Raw genomic sequence first — 23,537 nt, forward strand, 5'->3', positions numbered from 1 at the left:
CGTTGGGATCAACAGTGATTCTCTGTGTTGCAGAACTGTCAGAGAGAAACAACGATTCGTACCACTTGTTTCTGGACCTCACCGTAATCAGGAGAGCATCCCAGTACAGAATAATAATGGCTCTTACTATTGAAGGCAAACCATCATACTGCCATCACTCCGGTGAAATGACAATGACAATCCTGAATAGCAAACCCAGGTAAGCTTAATGCGGATGAAACCGCATTTCAACCCTCTTTCTTCTTTTACAGGCTGGAGATCCCTGCCCTAAGAGATTCCATCTTGCCGTTCAACTTCCTAAGTAGAAATCCTTTTGGGATTGGTCTGACCGAGCTGTCCGGGCTCAGAAGCACGAAAAAGCTTGAATAACAGCTTTTTTTTTTTTTTTTTTTGTGACGGGGACAGCCGGACCATGTCCTGATCCTGAACCAACTCTTGTATGGTGTCGCATACTACCTCCCCGTCCAGAGGAGAATCGGTAAGATCTATTTGAAAAATCAGTGAGGGGAATCATCTGGAAAACTCGAGTATGTCCCCCTTTGGACTCTATTCTTAAGTCACTGTGTCAAGTCCATTCCAGGACTGACTGAAGAGTATTAGACGAGTTCCCACCAGTGTGGGCTCCAGCAAGATAGACCCAGCGACCTGCAGTGGTTGTGGTAGAAACAGAGGACGATATCTGGTTCTGCGAAGTTGAAAAGGCTGCAGACCTCTTACCTTTTCACCTCCCTCTACCTACAAAGAAGGGGAATAAAAAACGGTATCCAACCAGTCAAAAGGACTGCATCCCACAAAAAATGCGTCACCAACCGTTGTGATGGAACATAGCACAAGAAGGTAGACTTACCAGTGGTATCTGCCAAGATCAACTTAACCAAGCCATCCCCAAACCAGATTATAGGGAAGATACTCCAGGATTTCTCGGAGTCAGTGCATACCTCTTGTAGTCGCACAGCAGCAAGCTGGAATGTTCTAGATAAGACCCAAGGAATATCTCCTTTCTCCCCAGAGTAATTATATCGGATAACAAGGTAACCGACCATTTCTGAATACAAGCACTCCCCCATACGTATGTAATGCAAATATCATCAAAGCATATAATAAGAATTTACTCACCGGTAATTCTATTTCTCGTAGTCCGTAGTGGATGCTGGGAACTCCGTAAGGACCATGGGGAACAGACGGGCTCCGCAGGAGACCGGGCACTCCAAAGAAAAGATTAGGTACTATCTGGTGTGCACTGGCTCCTCCCTCCATGCCCCCCCTCCAGACCCCAGCCAGGGAAACTGTGCCCGGAAGAGCTGACATTACAAGGAAAGGATTTTTGGAATCCAGAGTAAGACTCATACCAGCCACACCAATCACACCGTACAACTTGTGATAACCTTACCCAGTTAACAGTATGAACAACAACTGAGCCTCACTCAACGGATGGCTCATAACAATAACCCTTATTTAAGCAATAACTATATACACGTATTGCAGAAAGTCCGCACTTGGGATGGGCGCCCAGCATCCACTACGAACTACGAGAAATAGAATTACCGGTGAGTAAATTCTTATTTTCTCTGACGTCCTAGTGGATGCTGGGAACTCCGTAAGGACCATGGGGATTATACCAAAGCTCCCAAATGGGCGGGAGAGTGCGGATGACTCTGCAGCACCAAATGAGCAAACACAAGGTCCTCCTCAGCCAGGGTATCAAACTTGTAGAACTTTGCAAAGGTGTTTGAACCCGACCAAGTAGCTGCTTGGCAAAGCTGTAAAGCCGAGACCCCTCGGGCAGCCGCCCAAGAAGAGCCCACCTTCCTTGTGGAATGGGCTTTTACTGATTTTGGATGCGGCAATCCAGCCGCAGAATGAGCCAGCTGAATCATGCTACAGATCCAGCGAGCAATAGTTTGCTTTGAAGCAGGAGCACCCAGCTTGTTGGGTGCATGCAGGATAAACAGCGAGTCAGTCTTCCTGACTCCAGCCATTCTGGAAACATATATTTTCAAAGCCCTGACTACGTCCAGCAACTTGGAGTCCTCTAAGTCCCGAGTAGCCGCAGGCACCACAATAGGTTGGTTCAAATGAAACGATGATACCACCTTTGGGAGAAATTGGGGACGAGTCCTCAATTCTGCCCTGTCCATATGGAAGATCAGATATGGGCTTTTACATGACAAAGCCGCCAATTCCGACACACGCCTAGCCGATGCTAAGGCCAACAGCATGACCACTTTCCACGTGAGATACTTTAGTTCCACGGTCTTAAGTGGCTTGAACCAGTGGGATTTCAGGAAATCCAACACAACGTTAAGATCCCAGGGTGCCACTGGTGGCACAAAAGGGGGCTGAATATGCAGCACTCCCTTAACAAACGTCTGAACCTCAGGCAGTGAAGCCAGTTCTTTTTGAAAGAAAATGGATAGGGCCGAAATCTGGACCTTTATGGACCCCAATTTTAGGCCCATAGTCACCCCTGACTGTAGGAAGTGCAGGAATCGACCCAGCTGGAATTCCTCTGTAGGGGCCGTCCTGGCCTCACACCAAGCAACATATTTTCGCCATATACGGTGATAATGCTTTGCTGTCACGTCCTTCCTAGCCTTTATCAGCGTAGGAATAACTTCATCCGGAATGCCTTTTTCCGCTAGGATCCGGTGTTCAACCGCCATGCCGTCAAACGCAGCCACGGTAAGTCTTGGAACAGACAGGGCCCTTGTTGCAGCAGGTCTTGTCTGAGAGGCAGAGGCCATGGGTCCTCTGTGCGCATTTCTTGCAGTTCCGCGTACCAAGTCCTTCTTGGCCAATCCGGAACAATGAGTATTGTTCTTATTCCTCTCTTTCTTACTATTCTCAGTACCTTGGGTATGAGAGGAAGAGGAGGAAACACATATACCGACTGGTACACCCACGGTGTCACTAGGGCGTCCACAGCTATCGCCTGAGGGTCCCTTGACCTGGCGCAATATCTTTTTAGCTTTTTGTTGAGGCGGGACGCCATCATGTCCACCTGTGGCAGTTCCCATCGCTTTGCAATCTGTGTGAAGACTTCTTGATGAAGTCCCCACTCTCCCGGGTGGAGGTCGTGTCTGCTGAGGAAGTCTGCTTCCCAGTTGTCCACTCCCGGAATGAACACTGCTGACAGTGCTTGCACGTGATTCTCCGCCCACCGAAGAATCTTTGTGGCTTCCGCCATTGCCATCCTGCTTCTTGTGCCGCCCTGGCGGTTTACATGGGCGACCGCCGTGATGTTGTCTGACTGAATCAGCACTGGCCGGTTTCGAAGCAGGGGCTCTGCTTGACTCAGGGCATTGTAAATGGCCCTTAGTTCCAGTATATTTATGTGTAGAGAAGTCTCCAGACTTGACCACAGCCCTTGGAAGTTTCTTCCCTGAGTGACTGCCCCCCATCCTCGGAGGCTTGCATCCGTAGTCACCAGGACCCAGTCCTGTATGCCGAACCTGCGGCCCTCGAGAAGGTGAGCACTCTGCAGCCACCACAGAAGAGACACCCTGGCCCTTGGGGACAGGGTGATCAGCCGATGCTTCTGAAGATGCGATCTGGACCACTTGTCCAACAGATCCCACTGAAAGATCCTTGCATGGAACCTGCCGAAGGGAATGGCTTCGTATGAAGCCACCATCTTTCCCAGGACTCGCGTGCAGTGATGCACCGATACCTGTTTTGGTTTCAGGAGGTCCCTGACCAGAGATGCTAATTCCTGGGCCTTCACCACCGGGAGAAACACCTTCTTCTGTTCTGTGTCCAAATTCATGCCCATGAAAAGCAGACGCGTCGTAGGAATCAGCTGCGACTTTGGAACATTCAGAATCCAGCCGTGCTGTTGCAACACTTCCTGAGAGAATGCTATGCTGATCAACAACTGCTCTCTGGACCTCGCCTTTATGAGGAGATCGTCCAAGTACAGGATAACCATAACTCCCTTCTTCCGAAGGAGTATCGTCATTTCGGCCATTACCTTGGTAAATATCCTCGGTGCCGTGGACAGGCCAAACGGCAACGTCTGGAACTGGTAATGACAGTCCTGTACCACAAACCTGAGGTACTCCTGGTGAAGTGGGTAAATGGGGACATGCAAGTAAGCATCCTTTGATGTCCAGCGACACCATAAAATCCCCCTCTTCCAGGCTTGCAATAACCGCTCTGAGCGATTCCATTTTGAACTTGAATTTCTTTATATAAGTCTTCAAGGATTTTAAATTCAGAATGGGTCTCACCGAACCGTCCGGTTTCGGTACCACAAACATTGTGGAATAGTAACCCCTTCCCTGTTGAAGGAGGGGGACCCTGATAATCACTTGCTGGAGGTACAGCTTGTGAATTGCCGCCAGTACTACCTCCCTTTCCATGGGGGAAGCTGGCAAGGCTGATTTGAGGTAACGGCGGGGGGGGAGTCGCTTCGAATTCCAGCTTGTATCCCTGAGATACAATTTGTACAGCCCAGAGATCCACCTGTGAGCGAACCCACTGGTTGCTGAAGTTTCGGAGACGAGCCCCCACCGCATCTGGCTCCGCCTGTGGAGCCCCAACGTCATGCGGTGGACTTAGTGGAAGCAGGGGAGGACTTTTGTTCCTGGGAACTGGCTGCATGGTTCAGCTTCTTTCCTCTACCCCTGCCTCTGGCAAGAAAGGATGCGCCCCTGACCCTCTTGCCTTTCTGAGAACGAAAGGACTGCATTTGATAATACGGTGCTTTCTTAGGCTGTGAGGAAACCTGAGGCAAGAAAGTCGACTTTCCAGCTGTCGCTGTGGACACGAGGTCCGATAGACCGTCCCCAAACAATTCCTCACCCTTATAAGGCAAAACCTCCATGTGTTTTTTAGAATCAGCATCTCCTGTCCATTGCCGAGTCCATAAGACCCTCCTGGCAGAAATGGACATAGCATTAATTCTAGAGCCCAGCAGGCAAATGTCCCTCTGAGCATCCCGCATATATAAGACGACGTCTTTTATATGGCCCAGGGTTAGCAAAACAGTATCCCTGTCGAGGGAATCTATGTCGTCTGACAGAGTATCTGTCCATGCTGCTACAGCACTACACATCCATGCTGAAGCAATAGCAGGTCTCAGTAGAGTACCAGAGTGTGTATACACTGACTTCAGGATAGCTTCCTGCTTTCTATCCGCAGGCTCCTTTAGGGCGGCCGTATCCTGAGACGGCAGGGCCACCCTTTTTAGATAAGCGTGTCAGCGCCTTGTCCACCCTAGGGGGTGTTTCCCAACGTAACCTGTCCGTTGGCAGGAAAGGGTACGCCATCAGTAACCTCTTAGAAATCACTAGTTTCTTATCAGGGGAACTCCACGCTTCTTCACATAATTCATTTAATTCATCAGATGGGGGAAAAATCACTGGCTGCTTTTTCTCCCCAAACATATAAACCCTCTTGGTATTAACAGGGTTAATCTCAGAAATGTGTAATACATCTTTCATTGCAATAATCATGTATCGGATGGCCTTGGTCATTTTAGACTGTAAATGTGCCTCATCATCGTCGACACTTGAGTCGGACTCCGTGTCGACATCTGTGTCAACCATCTGAGATAGAGGGCGTTTATGAGCCCCTGACGGTTTCTGAGTCGCCTGGGCAGGCGCGGGCTGAGAACCCGGCTGTCCCAAGGCTGCAGCGTCATCAAACCTTTTATGTAAGGAGCTTACATTGTCGTTTAAGACCTTCCACATATCCATCCAATCAGGTGTCGGCCCCGACGGGGGCGACACCACCCTTATCTGCCCTTGCTCCGCCTCCACGTAACCCTCCTCATCAAACATGTCGACACAGCCGTACCGACACACCGCACACACAGGGAATGCTCAGACTGAGGACAGGACCCCACAAAGTCCTTTGGGGAGACAGAGAGAGTATGCCAGCACACACCACAGCGCTATATAACACAGGGATTTTCACTTATAATAAGTCATTACCCAATAGCTGCCTTATATGTTTTATTTGCGCCTAAAATTCATGTGCCAGCCCCTCTCTTTTTTACCCTTCTTGTACCTGGATACTGCAGGGGAGAGCCTGGGGAGCTGCTACCAGCGGAGCAGTGAAGAGAAAATGGCGCTGGTGTGCTGAGGAAGAAGGCCCCGCCCCCTCAGTGGCGGGCTTCTGTCCTGCTTTCTGTGTAAAAAAAATGGCGGGGGTTTTTACATATATACAGTGCCAGACTGTATATATGTATCTTTATTGCCAAAAGGTACTTCAATTGCTGCCCAGGGAGCCCCCCCCCCCCCCCCACCCAGCGCCCTGCACCCTACAGTGACCGGAGTGTGTAAGTGTGCTGGGAGCAATGGTGCACAGCTGCGGTGCTGTGCGCTACCTTAAATGAAGACAGGAGTCTTCTGCCGCCGATTTCGTCGTCTTCAAGCTTCTGTTCTTCTGGCTCTGCGAGGGGGACGGCGGCGCGGCTCCGGGAACGGACGATCGAGGACAGGTGCCTGTGTTCGAACCCTCTGGAGCTAATGGTGTCCAGTAGCCTAAGAAGCACAAGCTAGCTGCAAGCAGGTAGGTTTGCTTCTCTCCCCTTAGTCCCACGTAGCAGTGAGTCTGTTGCCAGCAGAAGCTCACTGAAAATAAAAAACCTAATAAATACTTTCTTTACTAGTAAGCTCAGGAGAACCCACTAGGAGCACCCAGCTCTGGCCGGGCACAGATTCTAACTGGGGTCTGGAGGGGGGGCATGGAGGGAGGAGCCAGTGCACACCAGATAGTACCTAATCTTTTCTTTGGAGTGCCCGGTCTCCTGCGGAGCCTGTCTGTTCCCCATGGTCCTTACGGAGTTCCCAGCATCCACTAGGACGTCAGAGAAAATTTAAATATCACTTAGCTTCCTGTATACGATCCTTTGTGACAGGGCCCCGTGCAGACCAGGGGTTGACTTTCACTTTATTCTATCCACGGCGGGAAAAGAATAAACACTCGGACTCCTCGTGAGGATTCGAGACCATCTTGTCACGGCTGACCTAGAGCTTCATTAACAGAGTGACCAGCACATGAGAAAGAATAACTTTACTTCAGCATTCATAATAAATTGTAATACAAATATACACATTTAAAACCACATATATACACATATCTATATATACATCTCATATATATATATATATATATATATAATCTGTCAGGAACAGCAGGGTCCCTAGTGACATTAATGTGTTCTGAATGTGTATGGACATTTACTGAATGCCAAAGTCGTGGATCTAAACAGGAAACATTATGGCCGACATAAAACATAGTATTCGTGTCGACAACAGGGAGTAGTAACTGGGCAAAATAACATTTTTGTGACCCCGAGGGGTCTGAGGGAAATATATATACCTAATTTCACTAGGACGTCCCCACAATTACTACCACGTCTGTGCTCGAGCTACAGCTCAATGCAAACGTACCATACATATATATACATACAGGTATAGGTTTTTTATATTATTTTACACCCAGTCATAATAGTTGGTGCCGACAGGGTCACCCACATACGTATGTGTCCCCCAAACAGTGTTTACTTTGGAAAAGCTTACAACTACTGACATGCTGACACTTAATCTCATGAATCAAGTACCATCTGGAGTCGGCAATGCCAACAGAGTGATTCCCATATCTGTTTGTGGTAGAGCACTCACACATGTCGACACACTTGTACTAAACACCCACCAACATTACTAAAATGGGCAGATTTCTGACAGGGAAAACACAGAAACTTTAACCAACTCATTGTACACAGGCTCATTATATATACATATATATAGTGCTTCATGGTTGAACCTATATTGCACTAAATAACTGTGCCCCCCCTCATTTTACACTGTTAGGTGTTTAACAGTGTTTTGGCGGGCCCAACATCTCTGTGAGGAGAAAATGGCGCTGTATAGAGTTGTGAGGGCTAAGCCATGCCCCCTTCTCTGCGCGCTTCAGTCCCGCTATTTTTTTACATTTTTATACTGGCGGGGTCCGTGTACAGTGCCTATGCACTGTATACATCTTTGCCAGGCTTTATTTATGAGGTATATTGCTGCCCAGGGTGCCCCCCCCAGTGCCCTGCACCCTTGTAGTGCCGCTTGTGTGTGGGAGCAATAGCTCGCGGTACCTCCGAGATTCTGAAGTCTTCTGCCGTCACTGAAGTCTTCTGTTCTTCCTATACTCACCCGGCTTCTTTCTTCTGGCTCTGTGAGGGGGGTGACGGCGCGGCTCCGGGAACGAGCAGCTAGGCGAACCAAGTGATTAGACCCTCTGGAGCTAATGGTGTCCAGTAGCCTAAGCAGCAGAGCCCTTGAACTCAGAAGAAGTAGGTCTGCTTCTCTCCCCTCACTCCCACGATGCAGGGAGCCTGTAGCCAGCAGGTCTCCCTGAAGATAATAAACCTAACATAGAGTCTTTTCAGAGAAACTCAGGAGAGCTCCCCTACTGTGTGTTCAGTCTCTCTGGGCACAGAGTCTAACTGAAGTCTGGAGGAGGGGCATAGAGGGAGGGGCCAGTTCACACCCATTCAAAGTCTTATAGTCTTATAGTGTGCCCATGTCTACTGCGGATCCCGTCTATGCCTCATGGTCCTTTTGGAGTCCCCAGCATCCTCTAGGACATATGAAAAAGATAGATAGAGAGACAGATAGAGAGACAGATAGATAGATAGATAGATAGATAGATAGATAGATAGATAGATAGATAGACAGACAGACAGACAGACAGATAGATACTTACCATCTCTCCCCGCTGGCAGTCAGGCTCCTCGGTGCTGGTAGATCCCGGGCAGGGGGAAAGGAGAAGGGAGGGGGACTGGTGCCGTAGCAGCGCTATATAATTTGTAGAGGCACCGCTGCAGCTGTCCCTCTGCTTCTGCATTGGCTGCCCGCCGCCGCTGTGAATGGTGGGATGAGCAAAGTGCATCCCAACATTCACAGCAGCGCCGGGTAGCCAATGCGGAAGGAGAGGGACTGCTGCAGCGGCTTCAATCTCCCTCCCTACTCCTCCTCCCCAGCGGGTGATCGTCCCATTTCCGTAACACCAACATAGTTGTCAAGGCCTGAGTTATCCGCTTTGCAACAGGATGACTGCTGTGATATTTCATCTTCATCGCAAAAGACTGTTGGACAGTCAATTGCTTACTGGAAGTAATACAAGTGGTCTTCCGACTTCCCCTCTGGGATGACGATCAACTCCCAGCAGCAACAACAGCAGCGCCAGCATCAACAGCAGCAGTAGGCATTACACTCAAGGATCCATCAAAGGAATTTCGAATAAGTCCCATGCTGCCTGTCTGTGAATATTTAAATGCATGATCAACCAATCATCACGCTCCGTCCAGAGCTGAATCCTATACATTCACATTCCTAACAAAGTCCCATGGTTCATTGCTGTGTTGAACTTCCTGGTAGGTATGGTTTGTATACAGGGTACCATGGCAACGGATCCACAACTTAACTACGGACACACATATGCCAAATTAAAAACTGACCCGACAAATGGTATTTTAGACAAATTGAACATACTTTTGGGAAAATATGGGAATATTGGTACCCTAGAGGACAAAGAAATTACATTTTTATTGAATAAAGAACCAGTAATTCCTATATTATATATATTACGTAAAGTCCATAAAGACCCCATAAAACCTCCAGGGAGACTGATTGTATCGGGTATTGGGTCAGTGACATCTAATTTGTCAGAACACATTCACTTTTATTTACAGCCCCTTGTAGTACAATATCCCTCACACTTAAAAGACACTAGGGATTTTTTGCAAGTGATTGAAGAGCTCCACTGGGAGGAAGGCTACATTATGGTAGCAGCAGACGTTCGGTCGCTGTATACCATTATAGACCACAAAGATGGCTTGATAGCACTTACTAAAGCTCTGGACACAAGCACTTTAAAACAAAATCTACAAAATTTTATTAAAGAGGGTGTGAGGTTTATTTTAGAAAATAACTATTTCTCTCTTAATAATACTTTTTATCTCCAAAAAGTTGGGACTGCCATGGGCATCAGGTTCGCCCCAAGCTATGCGAACATATTCATAGGCCAGTGGGAAAATGATTACATATGGAACCACTGTCCCTTTGGGGTGAACCTGGTGTCCTGGAAAAGATACATAGACAATGTGGTTTTATTTGGAGAGGTGGTGAAGATATTTTACAAGATTTTTTTTAAATATTTGAATACTAATGAGATTAATATTTCCTTTATGTCCGATAGTAATGCACAGATTATTAACTATCTGGACATCACATTTTTTATTGAGGATAATTGTTTAAATACAAAAATGTTATTAAACCCACAGATTCAGGAGCCTACATCAAAGTCACCAGTTGCCTTCATCCAAATTGGCTTGAGTCAATTCCTGAGAGTCAGTTTATATGCCTTAGATGGAATTGTAATAAATCTGAAATTTTTCAAGAACAAGCTAAGGTTCTTAAAAGGTAGTTTGAGGCTTCAGGATATAATATGGAAAAAGTTGCTAATTCAAAAACTAAAGTAGCATCACTTGACAGGACAGAGCTATTAAAAACCAAAACTAAAGATACATCCTGTAAGACCACGAAGTTTGATTGGGCGTTCATCAGGGCCGTAACTAGGTGTGTGCTGACGGTGCCTTGCCCACAGCGCAACTGCACTGAAGGCGCACCATCGGCAGCACACCACCCCCCCCGCACATACAGCCGTTGAATGTAATGCTGACCACTGGCACCTGTGTTCAGCCGCCGCCTCTGCCAGGGACTGGAGCAGTGGCGCAGGCGCCAAGTGTTAGATGCAGCCGGGCGGTAACTCCGCCTGTCAGCCCCGCCACCATCTCTGACAAGGAGAGGGAGCGGGAGTGCTGGGTCAGGCGCCTGCTGCCTGCATATGAGCCGCTGCTGCTGCAAGGGAGACCCGGCACCTCGGCGCTGTTGGGGGATCGTGAGCGCCTGGACTTCTGGACTTTGTGTGAGTGCCTGCTGCTGCTTCCTCGATGCCGCATCTCAGGTGGACGGGGGACAGACACACACACACGCACACACCACAAACACATGCACACCACACACCACAAACACACACGCACACCACACACACACACGCACACCACAAACACACACACCTCTCTCTGCTGCCTCATGTGTAAAAAGGGATATATATATATATATATATATACTAGGTGATTAATTTCGCCCTACGGGCGCTCTTCACACCGTCGTTTGGGACTACGCCCCGTTAACCCCTGCACACCTTTGGACATACGCAGGCCGGTAGATAACAGAATCAGAAACACAGGGCAGTATAGAGGGCATACAGAAATGGTGTCCGGTTGTGAAAAGATAGAGAGGCGTAGGGGGGGGGGGGGGAATGTACAGAAACGCGGTGCGATCGGTAAAGGATAGGGAGAGGCAGGGTGGTATGGAGAGGATAAAGAGAGGGAAGGTGTTAGACAGAAAATACCGTTGCAAGAGGCTACGACCCGTTAACCCCTGCACGGGCTTCAGCTGTGCTATAATTGTTATTATATAGAGTTTTACCTGCAAAAAAGTTTATGCTATTGGGTAAATATTGCAAGGGGGAAGGGTGTGCAATTGTCAAGGGGGCGTAAAGAGTGGCCGCAGGGCACAATGAATAACATAGTGTAGTATATACTGCTAGTGTATGCAGTGCAGCTTATACACACAGTGGCCACAGGTATCAGAGCCGCGTATACACACAATGGACACAGGTAGCTGAGCCGCTTATACACACAATGGCCACAGGTAACGGAGCCACGTATCCACACAGTGGCCAGAGGTAGCAGGGCAGCTTATACACACAATACCCACAGGTAGCAGAGCCGCTTATACACACAGTGCCCACAGGTAGCAGAGCCGCTTATACACACAGTGCCCACAGGTAGCAGCGCAGCTTATACACACAGTGGACACAGGTATCAGAGCCACGTATCCACACAGTGGCTAGAGGTAGCAGGGCAGTTTATACACACAATACCCACAGATAGCAGAGCCGCTTATACACACAGTTCCCACAGGTAGCAGAACCGCTGATACACACAGTGCCCACAGGTAGCAGAGACGTTGATACACACAGTGCCCACAGGTAGCAGAGACGTTGATACACAACGTGCCCACAAGTAGCAAAGCAGTTTATACAACACAATGACCACAGGTAGCAGTCTTACTTATACACACAATGGACCCCGGTAGCAGTGCCACTTCTACACACAATTCCCATAGGTAACAGAGGCACCTATACACAGTGGCCACAGGTAGCTGAGCCGCTTATACACACAATGGACACAGGTAGCAGCACCACTTATACACACAATGGCCACTTTTAGCAGCACTGTTTATACACACAATGGCCACTGGTAGCAGTGTCACTTATACACACAATGGCCACAGGTAGCAGCACCACTTATACACACAATGGCCACAGGTAGCAATGGCGCTTATACACACAATGGCCACAGGTAGCAGTGTCACTTATACACACACAATGGCCACTGGTACCAGAGCCGCGTATACACACAGTGGCCACAGGGAGCTGTGCCACTTATACACAATGGCCACAGGTAGCAGTGTCGCTTAGACACATAATGGCCACAGTATTACTTTTTTTTTATTAATCCAATGTCCATTGGTAGTAACTATACTCACAGAAGTTTAGTGTGTGTGTGGGGGGGGGGTTTGGAAAGAGGGTGGGTTCAGTGAGGTGAAGGTGCCTATCCATGCTGCTGATCACCCCGATTCAGGGAATCACTTGTAGCGGCTGCGGATGGTGTCCGAGGTGCTACGTGTGGTGGAGGGGTGGGTGCAGGAGGGGGTCCAGAGGTGTTGCGGGTGGTGGAGGGGTGGGTGCAGCGACACGGATGGCGGAAAGGGTGCAGAGGAGCTGTGGGTGGGGGAGGCATAGGTGTGGAGGGGGCGCGGATGGGGGAGGGGGTCTAGAGGTGTGCTGTTGGTGGGGAGGCTTGGGTGCGGGGGGCTGTGGATGAAGGAGGGGGTCTGGAGGTGGTGTGCATGGGAGAGGGGCGATGTAGTGGGGGGGTGTTTTAGGAGGTGGGGTTCAGGGGGGGTGAGGTTGGGTGATAGGTTCTAGTGCTGCGGATGGAGGGGTGGCTGCAGGGGAGCCGTGGATGGGGTCCGGAGGTGCTGCGGGTGGGGGAAGTGTGGTAGGTCCACGAATGGGGGAAGGTGTCTATAGATGATGTGGGGGTCCGGATGTGCTGTGGGTAGGGGAGGGGGCGGGGGGTGCTGCGGGTGTGGGTGATACGTGTGGGAGGGGGATGTGGTGGATGCTGTGGGTGGGAGGGGGGGCATGTGCAGCGGTTGGGGGGCAGATGTGGTGGATGCTGTTGGTGCGGCGGGTAGAGTGGAGGATGCGGGGGTGCCGTGGGTGGGGGAGGGGTGGTGGGTGCTGCGGGTGTGGGTGTTACGGGTGGGGGAGGGGCGTGTGACGCGGGTGGGGGTGGATGTGGTGGATGCTGTGTGTGCCGCGGGGGGGAGCTGTGGGGGGAAGAGAGGTGGGTATGGGGGTGGGTTGGGGGAGGGGAGGGTGCGGGGGTGTAGCGGGGGGAGAGGTGGGGGAGGTGCGGGGGTACTGCAGGTGGGGGAGGGGCGGGAGGGTTTGTGGGTGATAAGGGTGGGGGCGGGAGTGCCGTGGGTGGGGGAGGGGTATGTGCGGGGGAAAGATGTGGTGCTGCGGGTGGGGGCGGGAGTGCCGTGGGTGTGGCAGGGGTGGGGGGTGCTGCAGATGCTACGGGTGGGGTAGGGGGTGCGAGGCGGATGTCGCGGGTGGGGGGTGAATGTGGTGGATACTGTGGGTGCCGCAGGTGGGGGAGGGGCGGGCGGGTTTTATGGTGCGGGGGTGTAGCTGGGGGAGTGGTGGGCGTGCCATGGGTGGGGGAGGGGCAGGGGGTGCCGCGGGTTTGGGGTGCTACGGGTGGGGGAGGTGCATGTGCTGTGGGATGGATGTGGTAGGTGCCGCCGGTGGGGTGGAGGGTGCAGCGGGGGGGAGAGGTGGGTATGGGGGTGGGGGAGGTTTGAAGGTGCTGCGGGTGGGGGAAAGGGCAGGAGTGAAGCGTGCGGGGGAGGGGTGTGTGTCGCGGGTGGGGGGCGGATGTGGTGAATGCTGTGGGTGCCGCGGGTGGGGTGGAGGGTGCGGGGGAGAGGTGGGTATGGGGGTGGGGGAGGTGCAGCTGCAGGGGTGTGGTGGGGTCTGGATGCGCTGCGGGCAGGGGGTGCTGCGGGTGCTATGGGTGGGGGAGGGGGCGGGAGTACCGCGGGTGGGGGGCGAATGTGGTGGGTGCCACGGGTGGGGGAGGGGCGGGGCAGGAAGGGTGTAGGGAGCGGTGGTGTATGGGGGGAGAGGTGAGTATGGGGGTGCCGCGGGTGGGGGAGGGGTGGTGTTAGCTACGGGTGGGGGAGGGGCGTATGCCGCGGGTGGGGGGGATGTGGTGGATGCTGTGGGTGCAGCGGGTGGGGGAGGGGCTGGTGGGGTGGAGGGTGCGGGGGTGTAGCGGTGGGGAGAGGTGGGTGTGGGGGTGGGATAGGGGAGGTGCGGGGGTGCTGCGGGTGGGGGAGGGGGTGCAGCGGGCGGGGGAGGGGCGTGTGCCACGAGTGGGGGGCAGATGTGGTAAATGCTGTGGATGCCGCGGGTGGGGAAGGTGCGTGGGGGGTGGAGAGGTGGGTATGGGGTTGGGGAGGTGCAGTGGTGCGGGTGTGTAGGGGGGGGAGAGGTGGGTACGGGGGCTGCGCGGTTTGTGGGTGCTACGGGTTGGGGAGGAGGCGGGAGTGGTGTGGGTGGGGGAGGGTCGTGTACCGTGGGTGCGGGACAGATGTGGTGGGTGCTGTGTGTGCCGCGGGTGGGGGAAGGGCGGGGGGTGCTGCGGATGGGGGAGGGTGCAGGAGTGCGCGGGTGGTGCTGCAGGTGTGGGTGCTACGGGTGGGGGAGGTGGCGGAAGTGCCGTGGGTGGGGGAGGGGCGTGTGCTGTGGGTGGGGGAGGGGCGGGAATGCTGTGGGTGGGGGAGGGGTGGGGAGTGCTGCAGATGTGGCTGCTATGGGTGGGGGAGGGGGTGGGAGTGTCGCGGGTGGGGGAGGGGCGGGAGTGCTGTGGGGGGGTGCTGCAGATGTGGCTGCTATTCGTGGGTGAGGGGGCGGGTGTGCCGCGGGTGGGGGAGGGCGGTAGTGCCGCTGGTGGGGGAGGGGCGGGGGGTGCTGCACATGTGGGTGCTATGGGTTGGTGGAGGGGGCGGGAGGGCCGCGGCTGGGGGAGGGGTGAGTGCCGCGGGTGGGGGAGGGGTGCTGCAGATGTGGCTGCTATGGTGTGGGAGGGGGCGGTAGTGCAGCGGGTGGGGGAGGGGCAGGGGGTGCTGCAGATGTGGCTGCCATGGGTGGGGGAGGGGCGGGAGTGCCGCGGGACGGGGAGGGGTGGGGTGTGCTGCAGATGTGTGTACCATGGTGGGGGAGTGAGTGCCGCGGGTGGGGGGTGCTGCAGGTGTGGGTGCCGCGGGTGGGAGGGTGCGGGGCGTGTGCCGCGGGTGGGTGGCGGATGTTGTGAAGGCTGTGGGTGCCGCAGGTGGGAGGGGGGCGGGGGCAGCAGTCAGTGGTCGTCCACGGCATTTTCCTCCGAACTGTGCGGTAGCTAAGCAGTCAGCGGCTGCAGTGTCACCAGGGTGCAGGGAGTGTACGGGGAGGGGGGAGAGAGGGGAGTGGGCGGAGATTGGGAGGGGACTGGGCAGGGATGGGCGGACCGAGGGAGGGGACTGTTCCTGGCCTGCATCCAGCCACCCAGATCCCAGATCTGTGACTGTGACTCCACCCAGCGTTAGCAAATGAATCACAAAGTCACAGATCTGGGCTATTATATAGGAGATATATATGTCGCAAAGTGTAAAAAGGGGGACTGTCTGCCATAATGTGTAAAAAGGGGGACTGGCTGCCATTTTGTGTAAAAAGGGGGACTGGCTGCCGTTACGTGTAAAAAGGGGACGCTGTCTGCCGTAATGTGTAAAAAGGGGGACGCTGACTGCCGTAATGTGTAAAAAGGGGGACTGGCTGCCGTAAAGTGTAAAAAGGGGGACGCAGTCTGCCGTAATGGGTAAAAAAGGGGACTCTGTCTGCCGTAATGTGTAAAAAGGGGGACGCTGTCTACCGTAATGTGTAAAAAGGGGGACGCTGTCTGCCGTAATGTGTAAAAAGGGGGACTGGCTGCCATAATGTGTAAAAAGGGGGACTGGCTGCCGTTATGTGTAAAAAGGGGACGCTGGCTGCCTTAATGTTTTAAAAGGGGGACACTGTCTGCCGTAATGTGTAAAAAGGGGGACGCTGTCTGCCGTAATGTGTAAAAAGGTGACGCTGTCTGCCATGTGTAAAAAGGGGGACGCTGTCTGCCGTAATGTGTAAAAGGGGCTCTACCTGGTGTAGTGGCGCTACTGTGCAGCGTAATTTAAATAACGGAGACTACTGTGCACCGTAATATGAATTGGTATTATTTTGTGGCCACGCTTCTTCCCCGTGTAGCCACGCCCCTATATATATTTTTGCATGCCTACGGCGCGCACTGCCCCCATCTTACATGGGGGGTGGGGGGCGCCAATGCCGTTTCTTGCACACAGCTCTAAAATGCCTAGTTACGACATTCAGTAGCCAATACAAAACTCTGGAAGGTTTTTTGACGAAACACTGGAAGGTTTTACAAAAAGATCCAGTGATAGGAAATCTCCTTCATGAAAAACCTAAATGTATTTTCATGAGAGCACCGAATATTAGACTGAATCTAGTTAAAAGTATACAGCCCAATTTAAATACCATGAATACCATTAAATCTAAAGGTTTTTTTCCACTGTGGTGGGTGTTTGGGATGTAGAGGTGTCCACAGCAAGGGAAGTAAGGTTACTGAATTCACTATTAACAATACTAAGTTCAAAATATTAGATTTTATTACTTGTAATAGCACTAATGTTATTTATGCTATAGACTGTAACTGTGGTTTATGGTATATTGGGAGAACATCACAGCCTCTTAAAATAAGGTTAGGTGAACATTTAAGAAATATTAGAAAAGGCCTTACCACCCACGCCCTATCTGAACTTTTTCAAGTTTGTCATCAGAGTAGGTGTGCTGACAGTTTTGTGGTATTAGGCATATGAAGGGGAACTGGAGACGTAAGGATACAGCTACACAACTAGCAAAAGTGGAAATTAAAATTATTTACAACTTAGGGACCCTTAAACCAGGTGGCCTTAATTGTGATTTTGAAATTAAGTGTTTTTTTATAACTATTTTTAATTTCCTAGTTTCTCCTGGTTTTTTAATCCATTTTTATTTTATATCGATTACGCTATACTACTTTTTTATATGTCATTAATCTTTGTGTTTTATATTTAGGAATATGGAATGCATGGTTAGAATTAGAGATGAGCGGGTTCGGTTCTCCGAGAACCGAACCCTACCGAACTCCACGTGGTTTACAAGGGTCCGAGGCAGCCTCGGTTCTACCCGCCTGACTCGGAAAACCCGAACGAGGCAAAACGTCATCATCCCGCTGTCGGATTCTCGCGAGATTCAATATAAAGAGCCGCGTGTTGCCGCCATTTTCACTCGTGCATTGTAGAGAGAGCTGAGAGGACGTGGCTACGTTCTCTGAGTGGAAAGCTCAATATCAGCTCAATATCTGTGCTCAGTATTGTGGAGATGTGTCTGGTCCCCCTAGACACATCCCTTCAGCAGCACGCAGGGGATCTGTGTCCCCTGCGGAAGTGTGTGCGGGGCAGCGCTGGGGCAGTTGGTCTGCCTCCAGCGTTTGTCCGTGGGCAGGAGCGGCGGGTGTCCGGTGCAGGGATTATCCTCTTCCCTGCACCGGACCGGAGGCTGCGGGGTAGTTTAAATGTTGGCGCCCTCCGGGAGCCAATCGCGGCTCCCGGAGCGGCAGCCAATCAGAGACGGACGCGGCGAGCCAATCAGCGCTCGCCGCGTCATGGGCCCCGCCCCCGGCGTCTGACATCAGACGCCGGGCGGGAGCCTGAAGGAAGGACGGCGCGGAAGAGCGTGAAGAGGACAGACGCCGCGCGGAGGAGCCCGAAGAAGTCGTCGCGGTGGGAGCTCGGGTGGCCGCGGAAGAGGCCTGAAGACGTCCGGCGGCAGGAAGATGTCCAGCGGCGGCTGGACGCGGCGAGGCGACGGCGGCGCCGCTGGCCAGGACGGGCCAGCGGCCGAAGATTGAAGAAGAGCGCCGGAGAGGTCACCAGGGGTGGGAAGAAAAGAGCTGACGAAGCTCCCCCCTGGTGCCTCTCCCAGCGGGTCAGGTAGGCCCTTTTCAGGTGCCCCTGTACCCGCTCCTTCCTAGACCACCGGGTGTTCGGGCAATAGGCCCGTGGGCACAGTCAGGCCCTCTCGGCCTGTGGGCGCAGTAGGCGGGCACTAGGCCCGTGGCCAGATAGGCAGGCACTAGGCCTGGGGGCACAGGTTGGGTACTAGGCCCATAAGGATAGTCAGGCCACCGGCCTGTGGGCGCAGTAGGCGGGCACTAGGCCCGGGGGCAGTTCAGGCAATAGGCCTGGGGACAAATAGAGGGCATTAGGCCCTAGGGTATTTCGTCCAAATAGGGGATGTTACGGTGACCCTGGGCATTAGGCCCAGGTCACCCAATGGGCAACAAGTTAGGCGGGCACTAGGCCCGTGGGTGAAATCAGGCCTCCGGCCTGTGTGCAGCTAGGGGGCGCTAGGCCCAGTGAATAAGAGCCCCCGAGGTGAGTACAGGTGGCCCTGGGCGTTAGGCCCAGGCCACCCCGAGGTATTTAGGAAGGCAGATCTGAGGCCCACATAAGGGAAGGTACAGGAGGTGGGTAGGCCGTGCGGCGCCCACTCCCCTTTCCAGAGTCGGGTAACTAAAGGGACCGTACCGTCGCTTGCATTGTGTATCGTGATGTATGTTACCGTGCGGGGCAAAGTGTGAGCTCGTTAAGTGTGTTTAGTTTTGTTGCACCACACCCACAGAGCTAGTTCGAGGGCTCTGCCGTTGTAGTTAGTATAGGGTGTGACACTAGGTTAGAGTTAGGCCCTGCACGGCTGTTTGCTTGTTTGTTTACCTCCTTACAGGGACCTGTAAGAGAAGAAGACGTTCGCAGTGCGAAACTGACGGTGAGTAACATCTGTGTGCGTTTGTCCCTTGTCTGTCCCCGAGCGCCGGAGTCGGGATTGCTCACGGATGTGAGAATCCTGTTCATCACACTACGTGCGAGAGCGCGAGTGTGTGAAATCTGGGTGGCTGAGGCTTTGTGCCTGTGATGACCTTTCACCCAACCGGTGAAGGTCGCGGTCACCCCTGGGGTATCCCCTGTTCCAGTGGAAGAAGGGTCGATACCCCTTTAAGGTAAACTATTCTCTCCTCAGCTCGATCGTCAGTCAGCTCCGAGAGGGAATCGCCGTGTCCGGATCCGATTGAAGATTGCCAGGTCCGTTGAAGGTTCCGGTACCTGAAGGTGAGAGAGAGCGGCGCCTGGTGAGTACTGAATTTACACCTGCACGGCAGCAGGCACCACCACACCGCAGCCGCACCTCTCACAGTATCAATGCTGCATTGTGGTGACCAGTATACTACAGTACAATAGTCCAGTGCTGCATCTTGCTGCTCAGTGTCAGTTCTAGTATCCTCATCAATGCACAATATCAGTGCTCAGTATCAGTGCTGCATTGTGGTGACCAGTATACTACAGTACAATAGTCCAGTGCTGCATCTTGCTGCTCAGTGTCAGTTCTAGTATCCTCATCAGTGCTCAATATCAGTGCTCAGTGTCAGTGCTGCATTGTGGTGACCAGTACACTACAGTACAATAGTCAAGTGCTGCATCTTGCTGCTCAGTGTCAGTTCTAGTATCCTCATCAGTGCTCAATATCAGTGCTCAGTATCAGTGCTGCATTGTGGTGACCAGTATACTACAGTACAATAGTCCAGTGCTGCATCTTGCTGCTCAGTGTCAGTTCTAGTATCCTCATCAGTGCTCAGTATCAGTGCTGCATTGTGGTGACCAGTATACTACAGTACAATAGTCCAGTGCTGCATCTTGCTGCTCAGTGTCAGTTCTAGTATCCTCATCAGTGCTCAGTATCAGTGCTGCATTGTGGTGACCAGTATACTACAGTACAATAGTCCAGTGCTGCATCTTGCTGCTCAGTGTCAGTTCTAGTATCCTCATCAGTGCTCAGTATCAGTGCTGCATTGTGGTGACCAGTATACTACAGTACAATAGTCCAGTGCTGCATCTTGCTGCTCAGTGTCAGTTCTAGTATCCTCATCAGTGCTCAAAATCAGTGCTCAGTATCAGTGCTGCATTGTGGTGACTACAGTTCATTACTAAAAGTCCAGTGTCTTGTGCTGTATCTTGCTCAGTGTCAGTTCTAGTATCCTCATCAGTGCTCAGTATCAGTGCTGCATTGTGGTGACCAGTACACTACAGTACAATAGTCAAGTGCTGCATCTTGCTGCTCAGTGTCAGTTCTAGTATCATCAGTGCTCAATATCAGTGCTCAGTATCAGTGCAGCATTGTGGTGACCAGTATACTACAGTACAATAGTCCAGTGCTGCATCTTGCTGCTCAGTGTCAGTTCTAGTATCCTCATCAGTGCTCAGTATCAGTGCTGCATTGTGGTGACCAGTATACTACAGTACAATAGTCCAGTGCTGCATCTTGCTGCTCAGTGTCAGTTCTAGTATCCTCATCAGTGCTCAAAATCAGTGCTCAGTATCAGTGCTGCATTGTGGTGACTACAGTTCATTACTAAAAGTCCAGTGTCTTGTGCTGTATCTTGCTCAGTGTCAGTTCTAGTATCCTCATCAGTGCTCAGTATCAGTGCTGCATTGTGGTGACCAGTACACTACAGTACAATAGTCAAGTGCTGCATCTTGCTGCTCAGTGTCAGTTCTAGTATCCTCATCAGTGCTCAATATCAGTGCTCAGTATCAGTGCTGCATTGTGGTGACCAGTATACTACAGTACAATAGTCCAGTGCTGCATCTTGCTGCTCAGTGTCAGTTCTAGTATCCTCATCAGTGCTCAGTATCAGTGCTGCATTGTGGTGACCAGTATACTACAGTACAATAGTCCAGTGCTGCATCTTGCTGCTCAATGTCTGTTCTAGTATCATCAGTGCTCAAAATCAATGCTCAGTATCAGTGCCGCATTGTGGTGACTACAGTACATTACTAAAAGTCCAGTGTCTTGTGCTGCTTCTTGCTCAGTGTCAGTTCTAGTATCCTCATCAGTGCTCAATATCAGAACTCAGTATCAGTGGTGCATTGTGGTGACTACAGTACATTACTAAAAGTCCAGTGTCTTGTGCTGCATCTTGCTCAGTGTCAGTTCTAGTATCCTCATCAGTGCTCAATATCAGTGCTCAGTATCAGTGCTGCATTGTGGTGACTACAGTACATTACTAAAAGTCCACTGTCTTGTGCTGCATCTTGCTGCTGTAGGGTGCTGTGGTAGTGTCCTGTCACTGTGCATAGGTCATCATCATTCCAGTCACAGTGGTATCTGGTATCTATCTAGTGGTATCAAATTCCAGACATTACTGCTGTCTAATTCCAGATATATTACTGGCATATAATTCCACACATTAAAAAATGGAGAACAAAAATTTTGAGGGTAAAATAGGGAAAGATCAAGATCCACTTTCACCTAGTGCTGAAGCTGCTGCCACTAGTCATGGCAGAGACGATGAAATGCCATCAACTTCGTCTGCCAAGGCCGATGCCCAATGTCATACAGTAGTAGAGAGCATGTAAAATCCAAAAAACAAAAGTTCAGTAAAATGACCCAAAAATCTAAATTAAAAGCGTCCGAGGAGAAGCGTAAACTTGCCAATATGCCATTTACGACACGGAGTGGCAAGGAATGGCTGAGGCCCTGGCCTATGTTCATGGCTAGTGGTTCAGCTTCCCATGAGGATGGAAGCACTAATTTTCCCACTAGAAAAATGAAAAGTGTTAAGCTGGCAAAAGCACAGCAAAGAGCTGTGCGTTCTTCTAAATCACAAATCCCCAAGGAGAGTCCAATTGTGCTGGTTGCGATGCCTTACCTTCCCAACACTGGACGGGAAGAGGTGGCTCCTTCCACCATTTGCACGCCCCCTGCAAGTGCTGGAAGGAGCACCCACAGTCCAGTTCCTGATATTCAAATTGAAGATGTCACTGTTAAGGTACACCAGGATGAGGATATGGGTGTTGCTGGCACTGAGGAGGAAATTGATAAGGAGGATTATGATGGTGAGGTAGTTTGTTTAAGTCAGGCACCCGGGGAGACTCCTGTTGTCCATGGGATGAATAAGGCCATTGACATGCCTGGTCAAAATACAAAAAAAATAACCTCTTCGGTGTGGAATTATTTTAACAGAAATGTGGACAACAGGTGTCAAGCCGTGTGTTGCCTTTGTCAAGCTGTAATAAGTAGGGGTAAGGACGTTAACCACCTAGGAACATCCTCCCTTATACGTCACCTGGAGCGCATACATCAGAAGTCATTGACAAGTTCAAAAACTTTGGGTGACAGCGGAAGTAGTCCACTGACAACTAAATCCCTTCTTCCTCTTGTACCCAAGCTCCTGCAAACCACCCCACCAACTCCCTCAATGTCAATTTCCTCCTTAGACAGGAACACCAATAGTCCTGCAGGCCATGTCACTGACAAGTCTGACGAGTCCTCTCCTGCCTGGGATTCCTCTGATGGATCCTTGAGTGGAACGCCTACTGCTTCTGTTGCTGCTGGTGTTGCTGTTGCTGCTTGGAGTCAATCGTCCAATAGTCCTTTGCGAGGAAGATGAAATATCACAGCAGTCATCCTGTTACAAAGCAGATAACTCAGGCTTTGACAACTATGTTGGTGTTAGACGTGCGTCCGGTATCCACCATTAGTTCAGAGGGACTTAGAGAATTGCTTGAGGTAGTGTGTCTCCGGTACCAAATTCCATCTAGGTTCCACTTCTCTAGGCAGGCGATACTGAGAATGTACACAGACGTCAGAAAAAGAGTCACCAGTGTCCTAAAAAATGCAGTTGTACCCACTGTCCACTTAACCACGGACATGTGGACAAGTGGAGCAGGGCAGACTAAGGACTATATGACTGTGACAGCCAACTAGGTAGATGTATTGCCACCCGCAGCAACAGCAGCAGCGGCAACAGTAGCAGCATCTCGCAAACGCCAAGTCGTTCCTAGGCAGGCTACGCTTTGTATCACCGCTTTCCATAAGAGGCACACAGCTGTCAACCTCTTACGGAAACTGAGGAACATCGCAGATTGGTTTACCCCAATTGGACTCTCCTGGGGATTTGTGACATCGGACAATGCCACCAATATTGTGCGTGCATTACATGTGGGCAAATTCCAGCACGTCCCATGTTTTGCACATACAATGAATTTGGTGGTGCAGAATTTTTTTAAAACGACAGGGCTGTGCAGGAGATGGTGTTGGTGGCCCGAAGAATTGCGGGCCACTTTCGGCATTCAGCCACCACGTGCCGAAGACTGGCGCACCAGCAAACACTCCTGAACATGCCCTGCCATCAGCTGAAGCAA

This window comes from Pseudophryne corroboree, chromosome 9, assembly GCF_028390025.1.
Source record: "Pseudophryne corroboree isolate aPseCor3 chromosome 9, aPseCor3.hap2, whole genome shotgun sequence".
NCBI lineage: Eukaryota > Metazoa > Chordata > Amphibia > Anura > Myobatrachidae > Pseudophryne > Pseudophryne corroboree.